The following is a 26,760-nucleotide window of genomic DNA, read 5'->3' on the forward strand; positions in this document are numbered from 1 at the left end:
CACTACATCTAACTGTCCTTGTCCCATGTTGCTCTATAGCAGGCTCTTCATCCACCTGTTGCTTGGGACTCAAGTCTTGCTTCTTTTATTTTTCTTAGAATGGAAGAGAGGGAGAAATTCCATCTGTTTATACATTAAGACACTTCCTAAGGGTTTCCTGTGCTCCATTTTAGGTAAACCACACACACACACACACACACACACACACACACACACACACACGAGAAACAATCAGCGGCTTACCTTTGAAAATAACTCTTTGTTATGCATTTATTTTTTGTGAAATCATGATTCACTGCAATCAATCAAAGCCATACAGAAACAATCAATAAGAAAACTCACCAAGTACTTTTAAAGGCCTTTTTCAGAGGGAAGGCCAGTGAGTGGTTCTGCTTCCTGGGTTTCTGTCCTCAGGCCATCACTGAGCCTGAGAAGCATCTCAGAGAACCCTAAAGCCATCTTGGGGTCACGTGCAAGGCCCTTGTCCCAGAAACCAATGCCAGCCCTTGCCAAAAATCCAAAGATGAACACAGAGGCCAGTCTGAAACCTGGGGCTGTGAGTTCCTGCAGAAAGCACCCTGTGCTGTGCCCCTTTGTCTGGAGGTGTCTCGGTGGGCCAAACCCCTCCCCTCACTGGTGGGGAACCTACATCTGGCCTTCGCTCTCCTTGAGGGGGAAGAAAAGAAACTCCATTCAGCCAGGTTCGGGGCCATTTGGGTCTTTCCACTGTGTTTCTGCTTCCAGTGCCTATGAACTTGAACAGGAAGGCCCTGGGGAAGGCCTGCCTCTGGGGGACAGGAAAGGATGCTGCCAAGGTGGTGCTGGAACAATGGACCAGCACATGGGGGCAGAGAGGCCGGAGGGCCTGGGGCTGCCTACCTCCATGAAGTCACGTTGCCCCCTGCCCCCCAGTGTTCTCAGAGGAGCCTCTGCAGGAGCACACCTGGACCCCTGCCCCCGCTTCCCAGAACTGGCGAGTCTGCGCAGAGAGCCCTGGCTCTGAGTCCCTGGCTTGTGACTTCCATACGCGACCTCGGTCCGGAGACATAGCTTCCGATCTATGAAACGAGCTGACAGCTCCGCAGTGTGCACAGCAGTGGCTGCCCCAGGCTGGCACTCTATCCCCCTTTCTTCCTTACACACGAGCTCAGTTTGGCCACCAGAACCTTTGGGTTTCTCATACAATGGGGATGCCCAGGCGGTGCTTTTTCTCTAGGCCATCATAGGGCCTGCCCAGAGCCCTGTGCCTGCAGCCTCATGGGCCAGACCCCTGCATTCCTCCCTAAGGCCCTCTCAGCCTGGCTCCCTGGATCCCACCCTTGCAGCCACCTTTCCACTCCATCTCTGGGTGGACCACCTCCTGCAATGCCTCAGTATCCAAGGGCCCAGAGGGGGTCTCAGGAAGGCTGCAGCTGCAAGCTTTGTTCCTTCCTGCCAGGTGCCCCTGGAAACGCCCCTTGACCTTTCTGAACCCTGTGTCCTCTTCAGTGAGGGATGGGTGCTTGTGTCTACTTCACAGAGCTGTGGCCACTTGGCTTGTGGGCACCCTCGCCATTGCTGGGCTCACCGCCCACCCTTGCTGGATGGATTAAACCCTTTTCTCCTTTGCAAAGATGTTCATCCCACATCCCCCAAATCTGCATATCCTTCCACTCCTTCCTAGCCCAGGACTGGGGACACTTTCATGCCCCCCACCTGCAGCTCTGCTTGCCTTTGCAGCTGGGCACAGACAGCAGGTGAGCCCTTCTGTCCACTGATGACTGCGGGCACCGCCTGGTGTACAGCTGAGCAGCCAGACTGGTGAGGGAGGGGCAGGTAGAGTAGGTCACTCTCAAGGGAGGAGGTGCCACAGAAAGGGCCACATGGTCAGGACACATGTGTCTACTGGAGCTGGGGCTGTGCCCCGGGGCCCCTCCCTCATGCCCTCTCCCTGCCGACACTGCCCAGTGTCCCAGGGACCCTCTCATGGGCCCTGCTCTGCCCTGCCCAGCAGTCGGGCCTCCATTGCTTACCCCTGCTACCCTGCTGTTCAGACAGTGCCCTCACAGGGGCACTCTCCTTCACCCATCCTTCAAGGCCTACCCTGGAAGCCCTCTGTGTCTGAGGCCATTGGGCCCGCAGACTCTGCCCTCACCGTGCCTTCTGGGGCCTCCTCCTCTGGCCCGGGGCACCTGTGGGCTACTTTGGCCCCAGGCTGTGGACTTCAGGGGGACTTGTGAGTGGGACCTTTCACTCCTCCAGTATCAGATCTCCCCATCTGTGCAGGGGGCCTCTGCATCCTCAAGGCCTTCCCATCCCAGCTTCCTTCAGACTCCTGACCCCAGGCAGCAGAGTGAGTACTTGGGGTTAGAGTGAGAAAGGGGCAGTGGCAGAGCACCCTGATGCACCTGATCGCTTGCCCATCTCTGTCTGTGTGGTCAGGCCTCTTTGAACCACAAGAAGGAGGGTTGCTTCCTAGAGGAAAGCCAGGATGACTTTCACCCCAAGAAAAGTGTTTTTAAGGCTATTTGTTGAGTCTCCAGGGCCAATGCAATGGGAACTGTTTGCTGCAGTTTCTTGGTATGTGACCCTCTCTCTCTTGATGTGGGGACCCTAGAAGAGAGCTCTGTGGGGAAAGGCCATGAGTGTAGAACTGTTGCAGCTCTTTTGTTAACATGAGAGAAGAGCCTGGAGGAACAGATCACCAGGAGGATTCTGTCACTATGGAAACATGAGCAGAGAGCAAAGAGTTGTCTTGTCAGTGAGGCAGCCAGATTAGCTGGAGCAAACCTCACCTGAAGTCCACCACTGGGCTTTTCACTACATGATCAACACATTTTCTTTGCTATTTAAGCCACTTTGATATGCTTTTTTTTTTTTTTTTTTTTTTTTTTGCCATGTGTTCCTATCCCAAAGATTCCTAACAGGGAATCTTGCCCTCCCAAACAAGGAGACAAACAGGAGCCATGGTGGGAAGTGGGGTGTGCAGGGAGCTGGGTGAAGCAGAAGCTTACTGAGCTGTGGAGGGCAGGGCTGGCACTGCTAGGGAACACCGGCGTGGGAGAAGACACCTTCCTGGGGAGGGTCAATGTTCCCACAAGAAGCAGGTAGCATCCCTGTGACAATGCACACTGGGACCTCCAGCGAACAGTATCTGTGGAGTATCTGGGATTAGAAAAGAATATAGAAGCCCCTGCACTCTCAGGCTTTGGGGAAAAGGGCTGCCTGGAGCTTTTGAACACTGAGCATAAGACAAAGGAAGCTTGAAGGGCTCATATAAGGTAGCCCTTGTTCTGACATGTGCTGACCTTCTGGGCCAGCAGCGCTGGCTGCAGATGGCTAACACGTTGTCCCTGGAACTCAGGTCAGGACCTGCGACCACAGGTTACTGTTCCCCTGGTAGACATACCAGGCTCTTTGAAATGAGGTCAAGCTTTGGGAGAGGACGTCCTCAGGTGCCCAGTTCAGCACTGGAGGCATAGATTTGGCTGGGGGCTGGCCACAAGGGAGCTGGGTCTTAATAAATTTGAAGAGATTCATGACATTTATGTCCCAAGAAGGCTAGGTTTTGGATGTCTGAGGCAACCCTCTGAAGATGACCAGGTGTCTTGGGTAGCTTGGGGGCTCCCAGGACAATGTGGCTAATGCCTGATGCATTTTCACATGGGCTGCATGACTGGAGAGCACAGGTCTGGGACTCCCCTGCATCCCCTCTTCCCCTCTCCTCAGGGTGGCCCTACAGCAGGCTGTAGTGGCTGTGTTCAGGAGCCAGTTGAGTGCCAGTCTCCACAACTACTTCTATCCTTGGAGTAAAGCAAGCTGGATTCTTTGTTACTTCTCTCAGCTGGAAATCACATTCAGGAAATGACAGTGGTTTAAACAAGACATATGTGCATGTCTGTCTCACAAAAATGCAGTCTGTACCTAGGTAGGCTATGTTCGAGGTGGTGGCTCCATGGTGTCTCTAAGGGCCAGGTTTCTCCCATCTTCCTGCTCCACCATTCTCAGCATGTAGCACTCATACTCAAGGTCTCAAGATGGCTGCTTGGCCTCCAGCCATCATGCCCAGCATCTAGATAGAAAGAAGTGAGAGGATGGTAAGGAAGAGAAATATGAAAGGCCAGGGTTTATCAAAAGGCCCACACAGACTTCCACTACACCTCATTGGCCACCTCCAAGTGAGGCTGGGAAATGTAGCTTCTCACCTGGTAGAGCTGCTATTTAAACTCAGCAAGCCTGGCTCCTGAGTCTGTTCTCTAATTACTGTACTACACTGTACAGCCTTCCAAAAGCAATGGTGTATAATTAGAATTTTGTTTTTACTTTATTTTTATAATTACATTTGGTTTATAGAAAGTTGATAAAAATTAAAACCAACCTTTATATCATATTATGTTATATTTTGACCCTTATTTGATCACTTTGTGTGCATGTAGTCTTATTTTTTTTAAGTATATTTTATTGATTATATTGTTACAGTAGTCCCAATTTCTTTCCCCTTTGCTCCCCTCTGCCCAGTACTCCTCTTCCCTCCAGCAATCCCACCCCTCTTAGTTCATGTCCATGTGTTGTGCATTTCATTTCTTTGGCTTAATTCTTTTCTGTATTATTCTTAACTTCCCCCGTCTCTTTTGTACCAACTGATTATGCTTCTTAATCCCTGCAGCATATCCCCATTTCTTCCACTCTCCCATCCCAGCTGATAACCCTCCAAAGGATCCCCATACCTATGATTCTGTTCCTATTCTGGTTTGCTTAGTTAGATTTTGTTTTTATTTTTTAGATTCAGTTGTTGATAGTTGTGAGTTTGTTGTCATTTTAGTGTTCATAGTTTTGATCTTCTTTTTCTTAAGTAAGTCCCTTTGACATTTCATATAATAAATGCCTGGTGATGATGAACTCCTTTAGCTTTACCTTGTCTGGGAAGCACTTCATCTGCCCTCCCATTCCACATGATAGCTTTGCTGGATAGAGTAATCCTGGTTGCAGGTTGCCTTTCATCACAATGAATACTGCTTGCCAGTCCCTTCCTGCCTGCAAAGTGTCCTCTGAGAAATCAGCTGATAGTCCTATAGGCACTCCCCTGTAGGCAACTTTCCACTTCTCTCTTCCTGCCCCCAGGACTCTCTTTATCTTTCACCTTTGGCAACTCAATCATGATGCATCCTGGTGTGGTCCCCTTGGGGTCCAGCTCACCCAGGACCCTCCGTGCTTCTAAACCTGTATGTCCATCTCCTTCACAAAATTTGGGAAGATTTCCCTCATTTTTTTCAATTTTTGCTTCCTTGTTCTGCACTGGTTGACTGTTTTTTTCTTCCTTATGTTCCAAATCATTGACTCGAACCCCTGTTTTCTTCCCTTCACCATTGGTTTTGTGTGGATTTTCCCTCATTTCACTTAGACTAGTCTTCACTTCTTCTCTTATGTGTTTGCCATACTCAATCATATCTGTCAAGCCTGTGATCATCTTTACCACCAGTGTTTTGAATTCTGAGTCTGTTAGGTTGCCTATCTCCTCATAGCTTAGTTCTCCCACTGGAACCTTGATCTGTTCCCACTTTTGGGCCATACTTCTCTGTCTTCTCATTCTGACAGACTCCTGTGTTTGTTTTACTCTGCGTCCCAGGTAGAGCTGTCACTCCTGTTATGTTGTAAGGGGCGGAGCCTTAGGTATTCATCAGTACAGGGGACCCTGTTTCACCACGTTGTGGCACTGTGTGGGGGAGGGGGGGAGGTGTCCGAGAGGGAACAATTCCGCCCACCCAGCACTCGACCCACCTCCAGGCACCTCTCCCACCTCCACACCAAACTGGCACCCCTCCAGCCACTGCCCTGACAGTGGCTCCCAGAGTGGGTGGGCCTGCAGATGCTCCAGGACCGTGGGGGTCCTCCAAACAAGCGGACTGTGCTGAGAGACCGGCAGTCTCTGCCTCCACCCCAACCCCCACTGGTCTGCACAGTCAGAAACAATGAGGCCCGATCTTCCCCAATGCTGGGACCGTGAGCCACGAGGCCCGGTGAGGAGCTGGGAATGCTCCCCAGGTGTCCCTCCCAACTTTTTAAAACATGTGACTGAGCTTTCCTCCAGCCTGCCGCCGCTGCTGCTGCTGCTGCCACTGCCACCACCACACCGCGAGTCCTGTCCTCCCTGGCTCCGCCCCTCCTACCTGTCTGGATGAGTATTTCTTCTTTATATCTTTGTTTGCTGGACTTCCATGCAGTTTGATTTTCTGGAACTTCTGATTGTTTCTAGTTTTGAGGTAGTTGTATTCCTTCCTAGCTGTGGAGGGAGATGCAGTGTTTCTGTCTACGCCTCCATCTTAGCCAGAAGTCTGTAGTCTTATTTTTATTTTATTCCTTACTTAATTTTAAATTTTTAAATATTTATTTATTATTTTATTTTATTATTGTTAGACGTATCTTCATAAAAAGTGTTCTTAAACACTTCACCGCATGCATTACAGAATATGTATCACTTCTGTTTACTGAAATAACATTGTGCTGAATGCATCACATAGTAGCTTATTAGAATCATCTGTGTCAGAAATGTTTTAAGCACTTGACTACATTCATTACAGAATGTATGTCACACCCAGGCACTAAAATAGCACTGTGCTAATGCATCTTGCAAGTGGTTTATTTATGTTATATGTTATATTTTATTTTGTATTTATTATATATTTTATGTAAAATATGACAGAGACAGAGCGAGAGACCAAATAGGAGCAAAAAATGAAGTTATTCAAGATTAGAGAACATTTACACAAAGGAGAAAAAATCATTTGGCTATATCAAAACATGCGCCAAGGCTTTTAATATAATTCAGCAATAATTCCTAATAAATATTCCAAATTAAATAAGAATAAAAGAAAACAATGGTAACTAAAATAAACATTTATCAAATCCAACAGCAAATATCATACTAATTAAAATTTGGGTTGGGAATATGTATATGATGGGAGAGAGAGAGAGAGGAGGGGCACAACAGATGAGAGTTGCCATTAGAAAGAGACAGAGATAATATAAAAAATACTATGTACAATAACATAAAAAAATTGGATGGGACTTTCAGTCAAGATGGAGGCATAGACTGACACGCTCTGTCTCCCTCTACAACTAAGAAGGATTACAACAACAGCAAAACCAAAAATAATAAGAAGTTCCAGAAAATAAAGCTACATGGAAGTCCAAGGTATGAAGTCATAAACAAGTGGTGCTCTTCCGGATGGGTAGGAAGTGTGAATCTGCGGCTGAGAAAGATCGAACTGTGCTGGAGGCGGCAGCTGCAGCAGCGAACAGCAGGACCCGGTAAGCAGACACCCGTATTTGGAGGGAGGAGAGAAGCGCCTGGGAGCCGGCCCCAGCTGCAGACCAGATCCGTCGGCTCACGATTCCAACGCTGGGGAAGGCAGACCCCATTGGAAGGCGGCTCCTTGTTCCTCGGCGGAGAGTAACAGCAGGAATCCATCTTGGACCCCTGCCCCCATGCAAAGTGTGGTGAGTAAAGTCGCCAAGTTGTGACAAGCACATGGGGCTCCACCCAATATAGTGTAGGAGGTGTGACAGCGTCCTGCCCAAGAAAGAAAGATAAACAAAACAGAATGGCAAAATTAATGATTGAAATACCAATCACACAGCTAACAAAAAAACAAATAAAAGCCTTGATCGATGAACAAATAGCGAATCTTTCTGAGGCTCAGTTCAGAGCTATAGTCATAAGGTGGCTTATAGACTTAACAGCGGGGCTAAATCAAGACAGGGAAGGAATAAAGGCTAGTCCTGCTGAAATGAACAAAAATACATACAAGACAAGTGGTGAGGAAGGGAAATCCATGGATCAAATCAAGAAATCGGAACATAGGAAGGGAACAAACAGTCAACCAGTGCAGAAAGAGGAAATGAAAAGTGAGAAATATGAGGAGAGTCTCACAAACCTCTGGGACAGCTATATGCGAATGAACATTCGAATTATAGGATTGCCAGACGGTGAAGAAGAAGAGCTAGAAATGGAAAAATTATGTGAAAAAATAATGAAGCAGAACTTCCCTAACTTGGGGAAGGAAATGAACTTACAGGTCCAGGAAGCACAGAGAGTTTCGGATAGGCTGGACCCAGGAAGGATTACACCAAGACACATTATCATCAAAATGTCAAAAATTAAATATAAAGAGAGAATCTTAAAACCAGAAAGGAGAAGAAGAGAATTATGTACAAAGGGGTCCCAATTAGACTATCAGCGGATTTCTCAAAGGAGACTTTATGGGCAAGAAGGGACTGGCAATAAATACTCAAAGTAATGAAAATCAAAAACCTACAACCACAATTACTCTATCCAGCGAAGCTGTCATTCAGGATAGAAGGGCACAGAAAGTGTTTCCAGGACAAAGTAAAACTGAAGGATTTTGTTAGATCCAAACCACTGTTATATGAGATGTTAAAGGGACTTGTTTAGAAGAAGGAGGATCAAAACTATGAACATTAAAATGAAAACTGTATCACAACAACCAACAACAGAAGCTAGGGAATTGAAACAAAGACAAACTAAGTAGGCAACGAGAGGAGAAAAAGAATTATAGGTACGGGGAACATATTGGGGGGAGGTCAGTGGGGAGGGGGAAGGGGGAAAAGGGAGGGAGATGATGCAGGAATTAAGAAGCTTAGAAGGAGGGAGTGGAGTAGACAGGAAGATGTTGAGAAGAACTATATGCACAACCAATGGGCATAGACTAAGGGGGGGGGACAACGGGAGACGGGAGCAGGGGGAAAGAAATTGGGACAACTGTAACAGCATAATCATTAATAAAAAAAGAGAAAAAAATTGGGTGTCTCCTGTTACCATTAAATTCAAGATAATTTTATTTTATAAATTTTATATATTTTTAATATTTTGAAAAAAGTCAAAATTATCTTATTTGCAAAAGGAATTATTGTACACCCAGAAAGCCAAGATATTTTTGAAAACAGACGTCTAGGATTAATATGAGAACTTAAGGTGGCAGAAAATATATGTTTTTTAAAAATCAATGTTTTACTCTAAAATAGCTAAAAATAGAAAATTTTAAAAAGACTTCTGGCCAAGATGGAGGTGTAGATAGACACACTGAATCTTTCTCCACAACTAAGAAGGAATACAACTACCTCAAAATTGGAGAAAACCAGAAATTCCAGAAAACCGAGCTGCACGGAAGTCAAACAAACAAAGCTGTAAAGAAGAAATATTCATCCAGATAGGAGGGGCAAAGAGGATGCGGTGTGGAGGTGGAGGGGAAGGTGGCAGCGACAGCAGCTATGGCTGGCCGGCAGAAAGCACAGTCACACATTAAAAAAAAGTAGAGAGGAACACTGGGGGAGCACTCCTAGGACCACACCAGACTGTGCAACTCTTGATTCCAGAACTGGGGAAAATAAAGCCTCATTGCTTCTGACTGTGAAAACAAGTGGGGGTTGGGGTAGAGGAAGAAACTGCTGGTCTTTCAGCAGAGTCTGTTTGTTTAGAGGGCCCTCACGGTCCTAGAATATCCAAAGACCCACCCACTCTGGGAACCACAGCCAGGGCAACAGCTAGAGAGTTGTCAGTCCCATATGGGAAATGGGAGAAGTGCCTGGAAAAGGGCCAAGTGCTGAGCAAGTGGCATTGTTCCCTCTCAGACCCTTCCCCCACATACAGTGCCACAACATGGTGAAACAGGTTGACCTGTTCTGACCAATACCTAAGGCCCCACCCCTTACAATGTAACAGGTGTGACAGCTCTACCTAAGACAGGAAGGCAAACACAGGAGCCTGTCAAGTTGAGGAGACAGAGAAATATGGCCCAAAATAGGGAACAGGTCAAGGTTCCAGTGGGAGAACTAAGTGATGAGGAGATAGCCAGCGTAACAGATGAGGAGGTAGCCAACCTAACAAACGCCGAGTTCAATACACTGGTGATAAAAATGCTCACAGACTTGACAGATATGCTTGAGTATGGCAAACACAGAAGGGAAGAAGTGAAGGCTATGCTAAGTGAAACGAAGGAAAAGCCACATGAAACCAGTGGTGAAGGGAAGGGAACTGGGGTTCAAATAAATGATTTGGAATATAAGGAAGATAAAAACAGTCAACCAGTACAGAATGAGGAAACAAGAATTGAAAAAAATGAGGAGAGGCTTAGGAACCTCTGGGACAACTTTAAACATGCCAAAATATGAATCATAGAGGTGCCAGAAGAAGAAGAGGAAGAGCAAAAATTAAAAACTTATGTGAAAAAGTAATGAAGGAAAACTTTCCAAACTTGGTGAAAGAAATAGACATACAAGTCCAAAAAGCACAGAGTCCCAAACAAGCTAGAGCCAAAGAGGACCACAGTAACACATCATAATTAAAATGCCAAAGGGTAAATATAAAAAGAGAATCTTAAAAGCAGCAAGAGAAACACAGAGAGTTGCCTACAAAGGGGTTTCTATAAGACTATCAGCTGATTTCTTAAAACTTTACAGGCAAGAAGGGACTGGCAAGAGGTATTCAAAGTAATGAAAAGCAAGGACCTACAACCAAGATTATTCTATCCAGCAAAGCTTTCATTTAGAATGGAAGGGCAGATAAAGTGCTTCCCAGACAAGGTAAAGCTAAAGGAGTTCATCATCACGAAGCCCTTATTATATGAAATGTTAAAGCAACTTATTTAAGAAAAAGAGGATTAAAACTATGAACATTAAAATGACAACAAACTCCCAACTCTCAACAACAGAACCCTTAAAAAAAAAAAAACTAAGCAAACAACCAGAATAGGAACAGAATAATTGGCATGGAGATTATTTGGAGGGTTATCAGCTGGGAGGGGGAAGGGGGAGAACAGGGGAAATGGTGCAGGGATTAAGAAGGATAATTGGTAGGTACAAAATTGACAGGGGGAAGTTAAGAATAATATAGGAAAGGGTGAAGCCAAAACACTTATATGCATGACCCATGGACGTGAACTAATGGGGGTGGGATTGCCAGAGGAAAGGGGGGTACTGGATGGAGGGGAGCAAACGGAACATAAATTGGGACAACTGTAACAGCATAATCAATAAAGTATACTTTAAAAGTTATTTTTAAAAAACAAACAAAAATTAAAATAAATAAAATAGCTAAAAATGAAAACAGAAAAAAAGTACATTCACAATAATATAAAATCTTAGGGGTAATTTTTAAAAGAAAGATACAAAACATATGAGAAAAACCATAAAATTTACTAGAAAGAGCCAAAATAAAAGTTTAGGAAATGGAGAGAATTTAGAATTTTGGGTGGGAAAACACAATATCATAAAAATGATATTTCTCCCATATTAGAATATTAATTTAATGTGTTTGGCTTTTGGGGGCTGAAGGACAAGAGATGGGAAGGGAGATAAAGAGCTGGTCAAAATGATATAAAAGTTTGTAACAAAGAAAAAATTATTAATATAAAATGGTTGGGGGAATTGACCTACCAGATGTTAAATCTCATTTTAAAATCATTGTTATTAAAACAGCATGCTGGGAACAGCCTGTATTTACAGTGCGGCACAGCTGGATGAGTGAGCCTCCCATGGCCAGTAGATCTCTGGAGGGTGGCTAGCCTTGAGCTGCTGATACCCAAGAGAGTGTCTGCACAGATAACTGCAGATCCTGGCCAAGGAGGGTCTTCCACAGCTAGCCAGGGAGGTGTCTCCCTGCAGCCACGTGTTCCCTGTTGGGAGTCCTGAGAGAACCCCAGAAGCACTCAGCCAGGGAAAGATAGTATTTAGACACTTGCCACAGCCAGAGGGCACCAATGCCAAATGTTCATAAGAACAGGGCCTATCCTGCCACCCCTACTAGCCTGGAGGAATGGGAAGAACATGGTGCACACAATAGTGAGGGAACTAGCCAGGTCTCCCAGCATGAGACCAGCCCCGCTGAAGTTCAGGAACAGCCTACACCATGGAGAGGAGGGTGTGGTGTGAAAGACAGAGGAGCCTGTGCCCATACTCTGCAGCACAGCTCTGCACTCAGTCAGGTGCACTGGTTTTGATCCCCATCAGTTCAGGGTGTCATTACGTGTCAGTTATTAGCCTATGCAGTTTTTTCCTAGGGTTTCCCTAACAAATTACCACAATCTGAATGCCTGGAAACAGCAGAATTTGTTCTCTCACAACTCTGGAGGCCAAAATTTAGAGTCAAGATGTCGGCAGGGCTTATTCCTTCTGGCGAGTGTGAGGACGAATTCACCTGTGCCTCTTCCAGTTTCTGGTGGCTGTGGCAATCCTTGGTGTTCCTTGGCTTGTAGATCACTCCAGTCCTGCCTCTGTCTTCACATGGCCTTCTACCCTCTGTGTCTCTCTGTGTGTTATTCTCCTCTCTGTCTTAGTAAAGACACCTATTATTGTATTTAGGGCCCACCCAAATTCAGGATGATCTCATCTCAAGAACTTTTACCTTAATTACATATGCAAAAGTTTTTATGTCAATTAAGGTCATAATCTAAGGTTCCAGGTGAACATATATTTTGGGGGGGAACCATTTAACCTGCTATAGAACTGTAGCAAGCATGTCAGTCACATTGGCTGCCACACACAAGTCCTCCTTCCTGTGAAAAAAGTATTGTGCCTGAAGCCTCCTGCTCAGAATAGGAGTGTGTTGAGCTTAGTAATGGGACCGAGTTGGCCCTAGACTCAAGGGCAGCCTTCTGCTTAGGAAGACTGTGGTGTTGAATAGGCCAATGGACTGATTCCTTTTAAAATTTGAGTTGAGAATATGTACACAATGGGGGAGGGGAGGGAGAGAAGAATAAATGAGAGTTGCCATTAGAGATAGATCAAAATGAAATAAAAATACTATGTATAATAGCAACAAAAAATGTAATAAGAGAAGTACAAGATATTTACACTAAAAACTACAAAATTTGCCCTGGCTGGTGTGGCTCAGTGGATTGAGTGCTGGTCTGTGAATCAAAAGGTTGCTGGTTTGATTCCCATTCAGGGCACATGACTGGGTTGCAGGCCAGGTTCCTAGTCGGGGGTGAATGAGAGGCAACCACATATCGATGTTTCTCTCCCTCTCTTTCTCCCTCCCTCCCCCTCTCTCTAAAACTAAATAAAATCTTTTAAAAAAAACTGCGAAACTTTGCGAAAGGAAATTAATAAAGATCTGAATAATGGAGAGGTATACCGTGTTCATGGGTTGTAAGACTCAATATCGTTAAGATGGCAATTGTCCTTGAATTGATTTATAGGTTCAATGCTATTTATATGAAGATTTCAGCAAGCTTATTTTGTAGAAATCAATAAAATATTCTAAAATATTTATGGAAACATAGCAAGCCAAGACTATGTGATATCAAGATTATCCTAAAGCTGCAGTAATCGAGACACTGTGGTTATGGTGTAAGGGCAGACAAGCAGACCAATGGGAAAAATACAGAGCCCAGACACAGATTTGTACATACAGTTGCTACTTCATATCCATGGCTTCCACATCCATGAATTCGACCAACTGCAGATTTTTCATTGTTACTGACATTTACCAGGTAGTTAGGTCTACATGGTTGCATCTGTACTGAACATACACATATATTTTTGCTTGTCATTATTCCCTAAACAAAACAGTATAACAATTTACATAGCACTTATATTGTATTAAGTGTTACAAGTAATCTAGAGATGATTTAAAATATATGAGAGGATGTGCATAAGTTATATGCTAATACTATGCCATTTTATATAAGGAACTTGAGCATCTGTGGATTTTGATATCCTTTGTGGGGGGGGGGGGTCCTGGAACTAATCGCCCGTGGATACCAAGGAATGACTGTATAGAGTCACATCATTTTCAACAAAGGCCTTAGTGCAACTCAGCAGGGAAAGGAAGATCTTTTCAATAAATGGAGCTGGGTCCACTGGAAATCCATATAAAATAATGGACCTTGATCTTATCTTACACCATAAGAAAAATTATTTTGAAATGAGTATTAGACCTAAATGTGAAAGATAAAACAATAAAGTTTCTAGAAGAAAAAAAGAAAATATCTTCAAGATCTCAGAGTAGACAAAGATTTCTTAAACTGGATGTAAAAAGTACTAATCACAGAAGAAAAATAACAGATTTGATTTAAATAAAATGGAAAACTTTTGGTTACTCACAAAAACCATTAAGAAAGTGAAAAGGCAAACCACAGACTGGGAGGAAATAGCTATACTAAATATAGCTGACAAAAGACATGACTATATTAGAATATCTTGAATATAAATAAAGCTCCTACTCATCAAAAATAAATAAATAAATAAAACCCAATAAAAATGAAAAGAAATGTTTGAATAGTTATTTCACAGAAGAGGCTACCCAAATGACCAATAAGCATATGAAACAGGTGCTTAGCTTCCTTAGTCATCAGGAAAATACAAATTAAAATCTTAATGAAACATGCTCCTGCATCCCTGGGGGTGAGAAGACAGGGAACAGTGGACCTTGCATACATTGCTGGTGAGAGTGGACAGTGGTCCAACTGCTTTGGAAAAGTGCTTGGCAGTTTCTGATATGCTTAAACCTGCTGCTTCTCTACAACCCAGAAATCTCACTCTAGCCATGTCCCTGAGAGAAACAAAACCCTAAGTTCATGCAGATTTGTAAGAGAATGTTTACACAGCATGACTCAATTTACATGAAGTCCAAAAAGAGCAGAAACAAATGTATGATGAACTGTGGTTGCTTCTGGGGTATGGGATGGATATGGATTGACTGGGCCTGGGTTTGAGGGGACTTTCTGGAGGGACGGAAATGTTCTTTATTTTGATCTGGGGGAGGTCACATGGGTGGGGCAGAGCTTAAACCTCACCATCCATGTACTTAAGTGATGAGGGGTGGGGAGAAAGAGAGAGAAACATCGATGTTTGGGAGAGAAACATTGATCAGTTGCCTCACATACACACCCCACCTGGGAATCAAACCCACGACCTAGGTATGTGCCCCAGCTGTGCCCCAACTGGGGATCAAAAATGCAACCTTTTTGGTGTACAGGATGATGCTCCAACCAACTGGCCCACCCAGTCAGGGCAGTTAATGAAGTTTTATAACCCTTATGAGTGTCAGTGCCCTTACACAGAGCAGGTGTGCTCTATTGAGTCTGTGAAGCTTGTCTCTCTCTCCATTATCTGGTCTCTGAAGGCATTTTACCTTAGGGGTCAGCACTGCAGGGGGTGGGGGTGGAATTGGGGCTCCCTCCTATTCTCAACAGGGAACCTCCAGGGTCTGCTTGTTCCCTGGAGATGACCCCTGCCAGCCCCTCACCCCTACCTGAGCATGTGGGCTCACATCCTCTCTCTCCCCTCCCTAGTACCCCTTACCTGGGAACTTGTCTCTGGGCCCTGCCAGCCTGTCAGGACAACCAATGCAGATTCTTCTTGTCTGGCAATTGGAAGAATATGCGAAGTAGAGTTGGTTTCTCTGACATGCCTTTATTGTAGATATTACTATAGCATTCATACTTGCACCCTGTCAAGGGCGTGCGCCAAGCCACCAGCCAGCCGCCAACCGTGTTCCCACTGCTTGCTGCTCCCTCACTGCACAACCCTTCCGCTCGCCACGCTTACATATTATGCATAGGCAATGCTGGCTACTAGCCAAAATACGACATAATGCTTACGCAACTGAGAGTGTGCTGAGCATGAGAATCTAATTATTATCTTTAAGCAGCCCATGCCTGGGCATCTGGGGTGAGGGAGCCTGACAAGACTCTGTTGTCCTCACATGGCCCTTCTCTGAGAGGCCCATGAGCAAGAAGAAAGGATGGGCATGGTTGCCCCCCTCTTCATCCCTGTGGTCAGAGATGCCCAGCTGGTGGCTCAGCCTGCCCTGTTCTCCTTGCAGAGAGGTTGAGTAGCTGAGGGACTTCTCCCAGCCTATGCCATGCCAGGCCTGAGTGGACAGCTGCTGGGAGGGTTTCTCTTCTCAGGCCAAAGTGCTTCCCTGAGTTCATGATCCAAAGTGCAGACAAACAGCTCTGACCCCATCACCCCTGCTGAAACAGGCATCCAGAGAGACAGTGTGTGATGCCAGAGGATAAGTCAGAGGCTGGCTGAGTAGGGAAAGTGCTGTGTGGCCAGGCAGGGAGGAAATGACGGGCACTGTGTCAGAGCCTCATAAACAGTGTGACTTCACACTGTCCCCCCCCCCACCCCTCTGAGGTCATGGAGACCCCTCCCATCCCCTGGGCCTGCTACACACAGGCCCTGATGTCATGAGGCCATGTGATTCTGGGGGTGGGCCTGAGGCTTATGCAAGGACAGCAGGCATGTGGCCACTTGGAGAAGACAAGTGGTCCTGTCCCACGAATCGTGGAAGTACCAGGCACTTCTCTGTACCAGGCCTTGGCTAGGGACACAGAGGGTGGTCCTTGCCCCCAGCTCTCAGGGTCTGGTGGGGAAAACAACTGTGTAACTGTCCCATGGCTGCCAGGTGGGATAACCTGGCAATGTTCAAGGCCCTGGGGACACCCAGCAGGATAAGAGATTTTTTCTGCCAGAGGGTCAGAGAAAGCTTCTGGGAAGAAGAAACTTTTGAGGACACTTGATCTGATGGGGTGAGGGTGGTCAATTTCACAGTCCAGCCTGCCCATGAGAGGTGATTATGTGTGTTTCTCAGGCAGGAGAGCAGACCTGCAAGGGCAGGAAAGGGCCCAAAGGCTGCCAGGTTTGAATTAACCTCCTCCCTTTGGACATGCTAAGGCCACGTCTTCTCGTGGTCTTCTCTGGCCAATGCCAAGATGGCGCTTCCCTGTCCCAGCAGGGGTTGTGGTAACTAGGCCAGTCCTCTGGGGTCAGAGTGCAGGGAAGGGAGCAGCTCTCAGAGGGTGAGGCAGGTCTGAAACCTTGGGAAGAAGGGAAGACAGTAAGTATCGTGGAATGAATGAATTAATTAATGAATGGTGTGTAAGCCCATCAGCATATAATCAGAGTGGGCAGCAGCAAGTGCAGGCACACATTCCAGAACTGGGAGTTGAGGGGCTTCTAAAACAGTGCCTGTGCTGGTTGATTCCCAGGAGCATTTGGGGGAGCCCAGGTCCGTTCTGGATTGGGTGCTGTTGAGAAGCATGGGCAATTTGGTGATTCTTAGAGTATTTGCCTAGGAGACAGGAGAAACAGAGGGTGAGAGTGGTCATTGGTGAAGGAACTGTAGTCACCCAGGGACGGGCAGGAAAGGGGCTGTTTGGTATTGGCGTGGTTGTGGGCTTCCCTCTGTTTGGTTCCACCTGTTCAAAAGGGTGGCCTTGCCTGGTGATTATGGTATTGTACTCAGCCAAAGTTACTGACATTCATCTGGACACATTCCAGCCTCTGTGGCAGCTTCCAGCTACCAAGCCATCTTTCATGCTCTTGATGTGTAATCCAAGTGCTTCCTTGTTTTCCAGATCTCTGGGGCCACCTTTCCCTGTCTCCTTTAATTGCTCAGTAAAATAAGCCAGGATGGCCCTACTGCCATGTTTCTGGGAATTCTGGGGAAGTAGGGACACAACTTGGAGTGCTGGTGGATCCCAGTGAACCAGACCTCCCAGCACACATGCCCTGGGAGGTCCCTTCCTCCGAATCTGAGCTGAGCCCGTGACTTGTTTTAAGCAACAGGATGAGTCAGCAGCACCCCTGCACCAGCCACCATCCTGAGCCTTAGGAAGGCCTGGAAGTTTTCACATTGCACTTGAGAGCTGTTGTGTGAGAAGTCCAACTTTCCTGCTGCAAAGACTACCTGGAAAGACCATGAGAAAAGAGAGAGGCCCTGAAGCAACAAGGATGGGAAGCACACCAGACCCACCTGACCTGGCAGTTGGAGCTGTCCTAACTAAAGCACCAACAGATGAACGAAGACTCCACCCTGGACGCCCAGCCTCAGCAGATGTCACTTGGAGCAGACACGAGCCATCGGCTGTGCTCTCTGAACTCCTGACCCTCTTGGCCTTTGCTTTCCTTCGGTGAAAAAGTGAGAACAATATTCTGCTGCGTTTTACCATTCTCTTAACTTTCTCTTACTCTACCGTAAGAAAAGGTGAAAATGCAGTGATAAAGTGCAGCCAGCACTTGGCTTCATAAACGGGGACAGTAAGGAGCAGCCTATTAGAGGACACACAGGAGAACACAAGCCCCATCCCACCCCCGACCAGCACAGTGCTGCGTGGCTCCGTTGTCAGTTGCCAGGTGGGAATTGAAGGCTGTTGCTGCCTGGCTTCCAATCAGTTTAGAGAGGTGAGTGATCCATGTGCCTGTGAAATCTCCCAAGTTTTAAATGCTGACTCAAAATGTTTTGTAAAGACTGAGAATACCCTGCTCCAAAGGAAAAACAAAAGGCTAATCCTTCTGCAGCCTGATTTTGACTTGTGGTTTATCTCTTTGTAACCTCTCCTCTAGAGCAACGCTTTGTGACACTTAACTATTAGAAAGTATTTTCATTTTCTAAAAAATCAAGTATTGCAGACTCCCTGAGTAGTAGGAGCTCTTCTTAGTTACCAGTTGCTGTGTAACAAATGAGCCCAAGCCCAGTGGCTTAAAATCATATGCATTATCATCTCGCTTATTGTGGCTCAGGAATCAGGTGCGGCTTAGCTGAGTGTTGCTGGCTCAGGGTCACTTACAAAGCTCCAGTCAGGGTATCTGGAGGTTTGACTGGGGAAGGATCCCCTTCCAAGCTTATGAGAATAATTGTTAGCAGGATCTGTGGACTGTTGGACTAAGGGCCTCAATTCCTCACTGGCTGGTGCCAGAGGCCACCCGCGAATTTGTATTACATTGGCCTCTCCACAGGGCAGCTCACTACAGGTCTTCATCAAAGGGAACAATCGAGATGTGCCAGCCAGGGACAGTGTGTGAGCAAGAGGGAGTCACTATCTTCTACAGCCCAGTCCCAGAAGTGACCTCCATCACTTAAGCTGGGTTTTGTTTTTTAGGAGCCAGTCACTATGTCCAGCCCTCCCATGAGGTGAGCTGCAGCACTGTGCTCACACCCAGACTCACCAGACAGAGACAAGAATCAAAGGTGGCAGCAACCAGAAGGCACTTCATGTCCAGAGAAGGGAGACTGGCTGGGTGGGATAGAAGCTGACACAGTTCCAAAGCACCCCACCTCCCAGGGGCTGGTCTGCTTGGGGTGTCCCTGGGGCTCAAGCCATGGTCTCTTCTGACAAGACAGAATCAAGTGGCAATCATATCACAATGACTATACTGGGGTGGAAGCACACTTGCACACTGTTGGAAGAAGTACATATTAAACTAACATTTTGAGACGACAAAATGTATCAAGAGACTCAAACATGGGCCTACCCTTTGTCCTGTTAATTCTCATTCTATGAGTTGTAAGCATGAGAACACAGCAGAAAAAAAATCACACAATATACATTTTAAATCATTTCATTTTTGTTTATAAATAGTGTATTTTTAAGTATTAATATATCCAGACAGTTGTCTCTAGAAGGCAGAATTAGACAAATTTTATTTATCCTCAACTGCGTATTCTATGATAAAAAGGAGTTACTTTGTATTAAGAAATTATTTTACAAATATATATGTAGATTGTAACAGATATTATTTAAAAAACAGAAAGTAGAAGCATTTAAAATGCTCAAGATTTGGGTTAAGTAATTACAATAGAACCATACAATAAACCCTTATGTAGTCATTAAAATTATGCTTGCAAGTTTTTATATTTTTAAAATATTTTAGTTATTTATTTTTAGAGAGAGGGAAAGGAAGGTAGAGAGGGAGAGAAACATTAATCCATTGCCTCTCTCACACCCCCCACTAGGGACCTGGCCCACAACCCAGGCATGTGCCCTGACTGGGAATCGAACCAACGACCCTTCAATTCACAGGCCAGCACTCAATCTACTGAGCCACACCAGCTGGGCTGCTTGCAAGTTTTTAGCAACACTGAAAAATCCTTATAAAATAAGTTTAAAATAAAAATTAGATATTTAGAAAAAATATATATTTACATATGAAGTCAAATGTTGGACTCGATTTACATAATCAAACCAACACAATTAAGTCAGCAAATACCAGTAGGCACTCCACCAGTGTTGGGCCAGTTAATGTTTCACCAGCCAAATCAGACAATGGGTCTGAGCAACTGGGTTTGTCTTGGGGACGCTGATTGGGTCATCTGAGTGGCATTTAATATTTCAACTGATTTGATTACCTGGATTTAATTGCCTTTGTGATTAGACAAGAGTGTTAATTTGCACAGGCCTGGAAACACACTGAATGAGATCCACCAAGAGGGTAATGATGGTTATCTCAGGGTGGTGGCATTATGATGATTATATATATTTTTTATACTTTGCTTTCCCCTACCCTGTGAGAGCTCCTCACTCACTGCTGTGACACTGTCATGAGCCCTCTGGGAGGAGCATGCTACCCCACCTGCTGACTTCAGACCTGAACATTGATTTGCTCAGCCAAAGGAACGTGGGCAGAGGTGACATGTGCCATGTTAGAGCAAAAGCTGGGAAAGATGTTGGGTGGCTCCGCGGGTTGTTTGTTTTGCTCACTATGAGAACAATTTATGCCAGCGCAACCAATCCTTCCGCCTGTGTCCCGGAGCGGAGACATGTGTCAATGGGCCTGGCTGACCACTGCCAACATAAACACCAGGGAGGAGTGAGCCTTTGCTGCTGTAAGCCACAGAGATGTGGGAGGTCATCCGTTACCATAACACAGCTCAGGGAAAGCTAACACTTTATTTTCTAAGTTTCCTATAAGTAATATGCAAGAGTTTTATAATTAGTGTCTAAAGGTTATTAAAATACATATTGCTCTATAAATATTTAATGTGTTGCTCCAAATCTTTTTATCTGTCCAGTCTGTGTTATAAAAATAAGCCTTGAATATTCTCACTGAATTAGGTTTTCAGGGGTCTGAAAGTTATATTGAATATAATCTAAGTACAGTCAGAGTCATCTGGCCCTGGTGGGGCTGGGTGGGGCTGGGTGGGGCTGGGTGGGGCTGAGCGCTGTCAAGAAGAAACAGCAGGGACAGGGTGCCAGCATTAATGCTCTGGCCCAGCACCTGCCCCTGATTCTGGCAGCGGCACCCTGGTTACTCACAGGAGAGCGGCCCTCCTCCTCGGCTGGTCCAGGGGGCTGATGGGTGGACCCAGTGTCCTGACAACAGGGGTGACCGTGTAACCCAGGCCTGGCCATCAGAGCAATGAGACCTCCTGGCCCCCCAGGGCTGGCTCAGGGAGTCAGACTTCCCCAGTAATCTAAAATACTGCAGGTTTACAAATGACCTTCCTCTCCTCTGTGGCAGCTCTGGCCAGTGAAGTGAAGGATGCCCCTTTCAGGCCTGCCGCTCAGCACATTCCCCACTCGGGCTATTCTCTCTTGTCTTCCTGTGATAGTTTTGAGGCCTTGCACCAAAGATGGTAGGGACTCAAATGTGGGGAGCCTGCACACCTTAATGACTACGCGGGGCAAAGCCCTCGTCCCTGAAGCACATGTGAGTAAGTAGTAAGAGATTTTAAGATTTATATGTTACCAGGGCAAAGTCTAGCCTGCTCTGACAAATATATGACCCAGACCCAGGCCAAACTAATTAGACCCAGCCCTAAGGGCTTTGGTTTGGAAAGCATTACAGTTTTTTTCCCCTGGAATTGCTAAGTTGATAGAATGTAAGCCTCAAATGCTAAGGCAATCACTTATTTATTAACTCCACAATTATTGATTGTACCTCTGCTATACTCTTGACACTGGCTTAGGCTCATGGGCCAGGGCTGCACCATGGGAAAGTCTGAGAATGAGGCTAATATAGAGGAAAGTCAAGCTGAGAAGCAGAGCATTGGCTTAGACTGATGGATCCAACCATACCTGAAACTGTTGCACTATTTTTTGTAGATCATTTCAAGTGGTTTCTGACACTTGAACAATAGAAGTCATAATTAATTCAAAGGTCAGACTGAGATAAAATAAGGTCACAGGTCTGTGTTGTCATCTAGGTGGGCTTGTTAGAGGCAGGGTGCAGACACTGGCCCAGCTAGAGCTTACCAGAGAGGAGCAAATAGGCCCAAAGCATACGGTATGCAGGACTGGGTATGCCCTCAATCATTTGAACACATCCCCAAAGACAGGGGAGGGACCACCAGCACTGGGCGCTGAACCCAGCCCTGAGGTATGCTCCAACACCCAGCCTGCTGCATTCTGACTGCTCCAGCAAGCTCCTCCAGCACCAAACTGACTCCTGACCTCAGGCTTGCAGGCTGCGTCCTGGGCTATGCCTGGCTGTGGGCTTGGATTTGGCGAAAGGCTCCAAGTCAAAACTAGAAGACAAAAATGAAAGCCAATTCAGTTGAACTAAGTACATGCTTCTAGTGCTCCTACCGTGTCCCATTTTCAGTGCTGGTTGGAAAACCTGTCTTGAACACTTTCTACATGCCAGGAATTTGATCCATCCTTCCTTCTGAGGCAGGATAGCAAGAAGCTAGAGAATTCCTTAGTGAATGGAATGAGGGAAACTAAGACAAAATAAGTAAACAAGGCCAAGCAATTAAAAGACCTGCTAATAAATCACAAGATTTTCCCTAACCAAGCCCACCTGGGAGCAGATGGTTTACACCTCTCCTCCCTAGTCAAAGGTCAAGGAGATAGATAACAGTGACCTGGTAGTGCCATTCGTGCTTGCCAAACCCCAGAAAGGATGAGGTCAGAAAAATAAGTAACAAGAAACCCAATCAGAGCCAGACAGATGCAGATAAAAGCAAAGCAGAGAAGCTGACCTGAGAATGATCCCAAACTCCTCTCTGCACTCATTTTGATGCATCAGCATATTCGAGGGCACATCTGGAAAGCTGATGAATAGTCTGTTGAGACCTTCCCCTGAGACCTCCCCTAAACTCCCCACCTTAAGAAAACAGATAAAAAATCCTTAGGACAAAGGATGCCAGTATGCACTCTCCCCAGAGCACACCTGTGCCACTCTTTCCTCAGATGGTTACTTTTGCGTTCTTTCTCCCAAGAGACTTGCCACCAGGGAAGCAGCAGGCAGCTGCAGCTTGTCCTGGGCTAATCCCCAGAACCTGTCCTAATGCCCTCCTTTTGCCTCTGTAACTTGTTCCTGAGTCCACGCAGAAGCACGGCTCACTTATGTTCCTGGGACTTCCTTTCCTGTGTCTAGGCAGCCATGCCTAGACTCACTCCTATTAATGGGATCTTGCCTCTTCTATCTTAAGCCCTTCCTTTGTTTCACTGTCCCAGCTTTAAGAAACATACTCTCAAAATCACATGGACTCATGTCATGAAATCTTTCCTGCATGAAGTCAAGAACCCACACATTCCAGACCGTTCCAAGGCAGACCTGTTTCGGTCCCAGTCCCCCTCTAGTGACCCTCCCTCCCTCCCTTCCTTCTTTCCTTCCTTCCTTCCTTCCTTCCTTCCTTCCTTCCTTCCTTCCTTCCTTCCTTCCTTCTATGCAACAGTAACAACACAATCTGAACCAGGCCCTGTGCTGGGTAGTGATCACTGAAAAATCAATGAGGTATAGGGCCTCTGGAGTCACAGCAAGTGTGCTAGTTGTTAATGCTGTTTACTTGACATTCTTAGCTCTCCATCTTTGGGGCACAATAGAATCACATTTTTTGGCCTCCTTGTTTGGGTGGATTTGAATGACTAATGAGTCAGACCAAGGAGTTGGAGCATTTAATTGCTTATGTGGGGTCTGCCCACGTTCTCTTTCCCTCCGCCATTGTGACTATTAATGTTTCATACGCTGACAGCTGCTTCAGCCTGGGTCATGGAGACAGAAAATATGGATCGAACCCAGACATAACCCTTTACACACACATACATGGGAAGAAACAAACCTTTGTTGTTATAATTCACTATGAGTTTCGGGTTCTTTGTTACTGCAGCCTATCCTGCCCTATCCTGACTGATGCACACTTTTGCCAAAGTTGAGTAATATTCACCCTGAGATACTTCCATAGGGTAGTTTCACATGTCTCCCAAGAAACACTTCTCAGAGCACACTGGGCTCCTCCCTGGTTGTAAGTCTTGTCTCCGGCGAGGCCCTACCTGCACACTCCTGCTCTTCCCTCTTCAGATGGCAACTGACTTTTCATCAGTCTGCCTGGGGTCTGACTGCTGGACTGAGCTCTCTTGGGCTGAATGGCCTGCCAATAGTGTGGCTTGTCTGAAGCTCTATTAGTTTCCTTCTGTAACAAATTGCCACAAACTGGGCAGTTTAAAACAGAAGAAATATATTCTCTCATAGTTCTGGAGGCCAGAAGTCCAAAATCAAAGTATCAACAAGGCCACACTCCCTCTTGAGTTCTAGAGAAGAATCCATTCTTTCCTCTTCTAACTTGAGGTAGTTGCCATCTTCCTTGGCTTCTGGTGTTGTCACTTCAATATCTGCCTCCATGTTCACGTCACCTTCTCTTTTGTGTCTGTCCTTTTCTGTGTGTCTCTTAGGTCACTTGTCATTGGACTTAGGGCTTACCCAGATATCCATAAAGATCTCTTTATCTCATGATCCTTAACTTAATTATGTCTACAAAACCCCCTCTTCCAAATAAGTTCACATTCATGAGTTCTGGGGATTAGGGCATAGACATACCTTCCTAGGTGCACCAATCAGGCGCTATGTGTGTCCTCAAGCCCAAGGAGTTGGGTGAGAGGATGAGATCCCTTGTGAGCACATATGACAATGACTCTTTTGTTTGGTTTTTACATTTTTATATTAATGGAAGTTTTAGGCAAAATAAAATAGACAACAAAAAGTAAAAGAAACAAAGCTCCAGAGTCCTGTTGCTAGGGCTGCCTTCTGCTTTGGGGCGCTTCCTCCCACCCAAGCAGACGTAGTGTTCTGGGTTGGAATGAGAATTGAGAATGCGCACACCAACTGGATGCTTTGTATGAACTTTCCATCTGTCCAAATAGTCCACAACTGTGCCTTAGGAATGGTTCTTACCACTGATAGTGAGTTCACCATGACTGAGTTATTTTAAGAGTGCTTACTGATTTTTTCTCATTATAGACATAATAATGCTCATTAGAGAAAAGTTGGAAATGACTGAAAAGTGAATAAGAAACTTCCCCAAATCCTACCACCCAGAAATAACTAGTAAGATTTTCTTAAATACCTTCTCAGTATTTCCTCCAGCCATATACATATTAATTTCATTTTGTTCCAGAAAACCAACTGGGGACAGAGGCTCTGCTGAAAATGGAATGAACACCCTACCCTATCTCTCCCACCGTGTGCAATTAAACCTCTTGGACAGAATGTGTAGAGCAGCTGTGTGAAGACTAAAAAATAGCGTGAAGACTAAAAAATAGACGAGACACACAGTTTTCAATCTGGCCTGTGAGGAGCTTGAAATCATCACTCCATCAGTTAAATTCTAAACAGACAGAAAAATCAACAATTCTTCTTAGATCTGTCAGAGAATTGAGGTCTTAGGGCAATCTCCTGTATCCAAAATTGGACAGACAGCTGGATCCAGAGAATCACAACTTATCACAGCAGAACCCCAGGAGCAGACTCCTCCACAGGAACCAGTGCTGGGACAGAAACACCTGAACTGTGGTTGATGAAATGGAAGCTCAGTGTGGACAAGTCCAAGACTTAAAAACTCCAGAAGGACCCAGTCTTAGGAGGGTGCAAACACTTTTGTAAGTTTTACCTCTGCAGCTCTACCATGTTGTCCCAGCAGCTATCTGGGAGAAATCCCCTTATGTGTCTGCTACTGGTGGATGGTTGGTCAGAACCAGGGGTCTGCTCCATCAGCAGGAATGGAGGCGGGGGGAGGTTCTTACACTCAGCACCCAAAAGGCTAGTAAAATAATTGGATAGAAGAAAGAGCCCCACTCTCTTTCAATACAAGATTTGGGGTGGGACCATGCAAGGCAGGCACATGCACCACGGAAGTCAGAATAGTGCAGGGGGAGGTGCCGGACCTGAGATGTCTGTCAGTATAGCCTGGGGAAAGAAGGGATTGGTTGGGAGGTGGGCCCACCAAAAGCACACAAAAATTTGGGAAGTTGAGAAAGCACCTGATCCACCCCACCAAAAAATATAATCACAGGGGAACAAAGAAAGGTCTCTGGCTCTCTCTGGCTTGGTACATTCACCTGTTTTCTCCATGGGCCACATAGCTGTAGAAACCATGTGGCCCACGGCCTTCCGGAGGAAGTCTCTTTCTCTCCCTTACTCCCCTGGTGATGCACTGGCCTGTGCAGTCAGTCATTCTCTCTCTCATCTGGGAATATGCAACCTTGCGGCCCTAGCAGCCACAGGTCCCATGGCTGTATGGCCCACATGCATCCAGGAACAACCTTAGCTACCTGGATGGGGACTAATTGCTGCTTAACAGCTGCCAGCGACTCCAAAAGACTGTACTTTAAAATGCAGCAGGAACTCTGGCTCTTGTCTTGGTCTTGCTGAGAAGATGAGCTCTGAGACAGGAGCCTGCCATTCTTCTAGGTTATGCACCACCTGAATAAGATCTTTCCTTTTCACCAGCATCTGCCTCACGAGTGTGGCTTTTGAGGCAGCAGGCAGACGAACCTCTGTTTTCTTGTTCGGTAACACTTCCTGCAGGAACAGGGAAAACTAACCATTTGGAAATATGCCAGAGCTCCCTGTTCTTCTTTAAAAAGTCCTGTTCCTAAGAGAAACTTTTTCCAGAGCCTAACTTAGTGGCATTTAGCTGAGTTTGACTGACCTGGGAGAAGGAAAATACCTATTGCCACCCTGCACTATCCTTGTACATGGGGGAAGGGAAACACCCAAGCACATTTCCCTCTATTCATCCTATCCCACCTAAGG

The sequence above is a fragment of the Furipterus horrens genome, unplaced genomic scaffold (assembly GCF_987537825.1).
Source record: "Furipterus horrens unplaced genomic scaffold, mFurHor1.1.pri manual_scaffold_10, whole genome shotgun sequence".
Lineage (NCBI taxonomy): Eukaryota > Metazoa > Chordata > Mammalia > Chiroptera > Furipteridae > Furipterus > Furipterus horrens.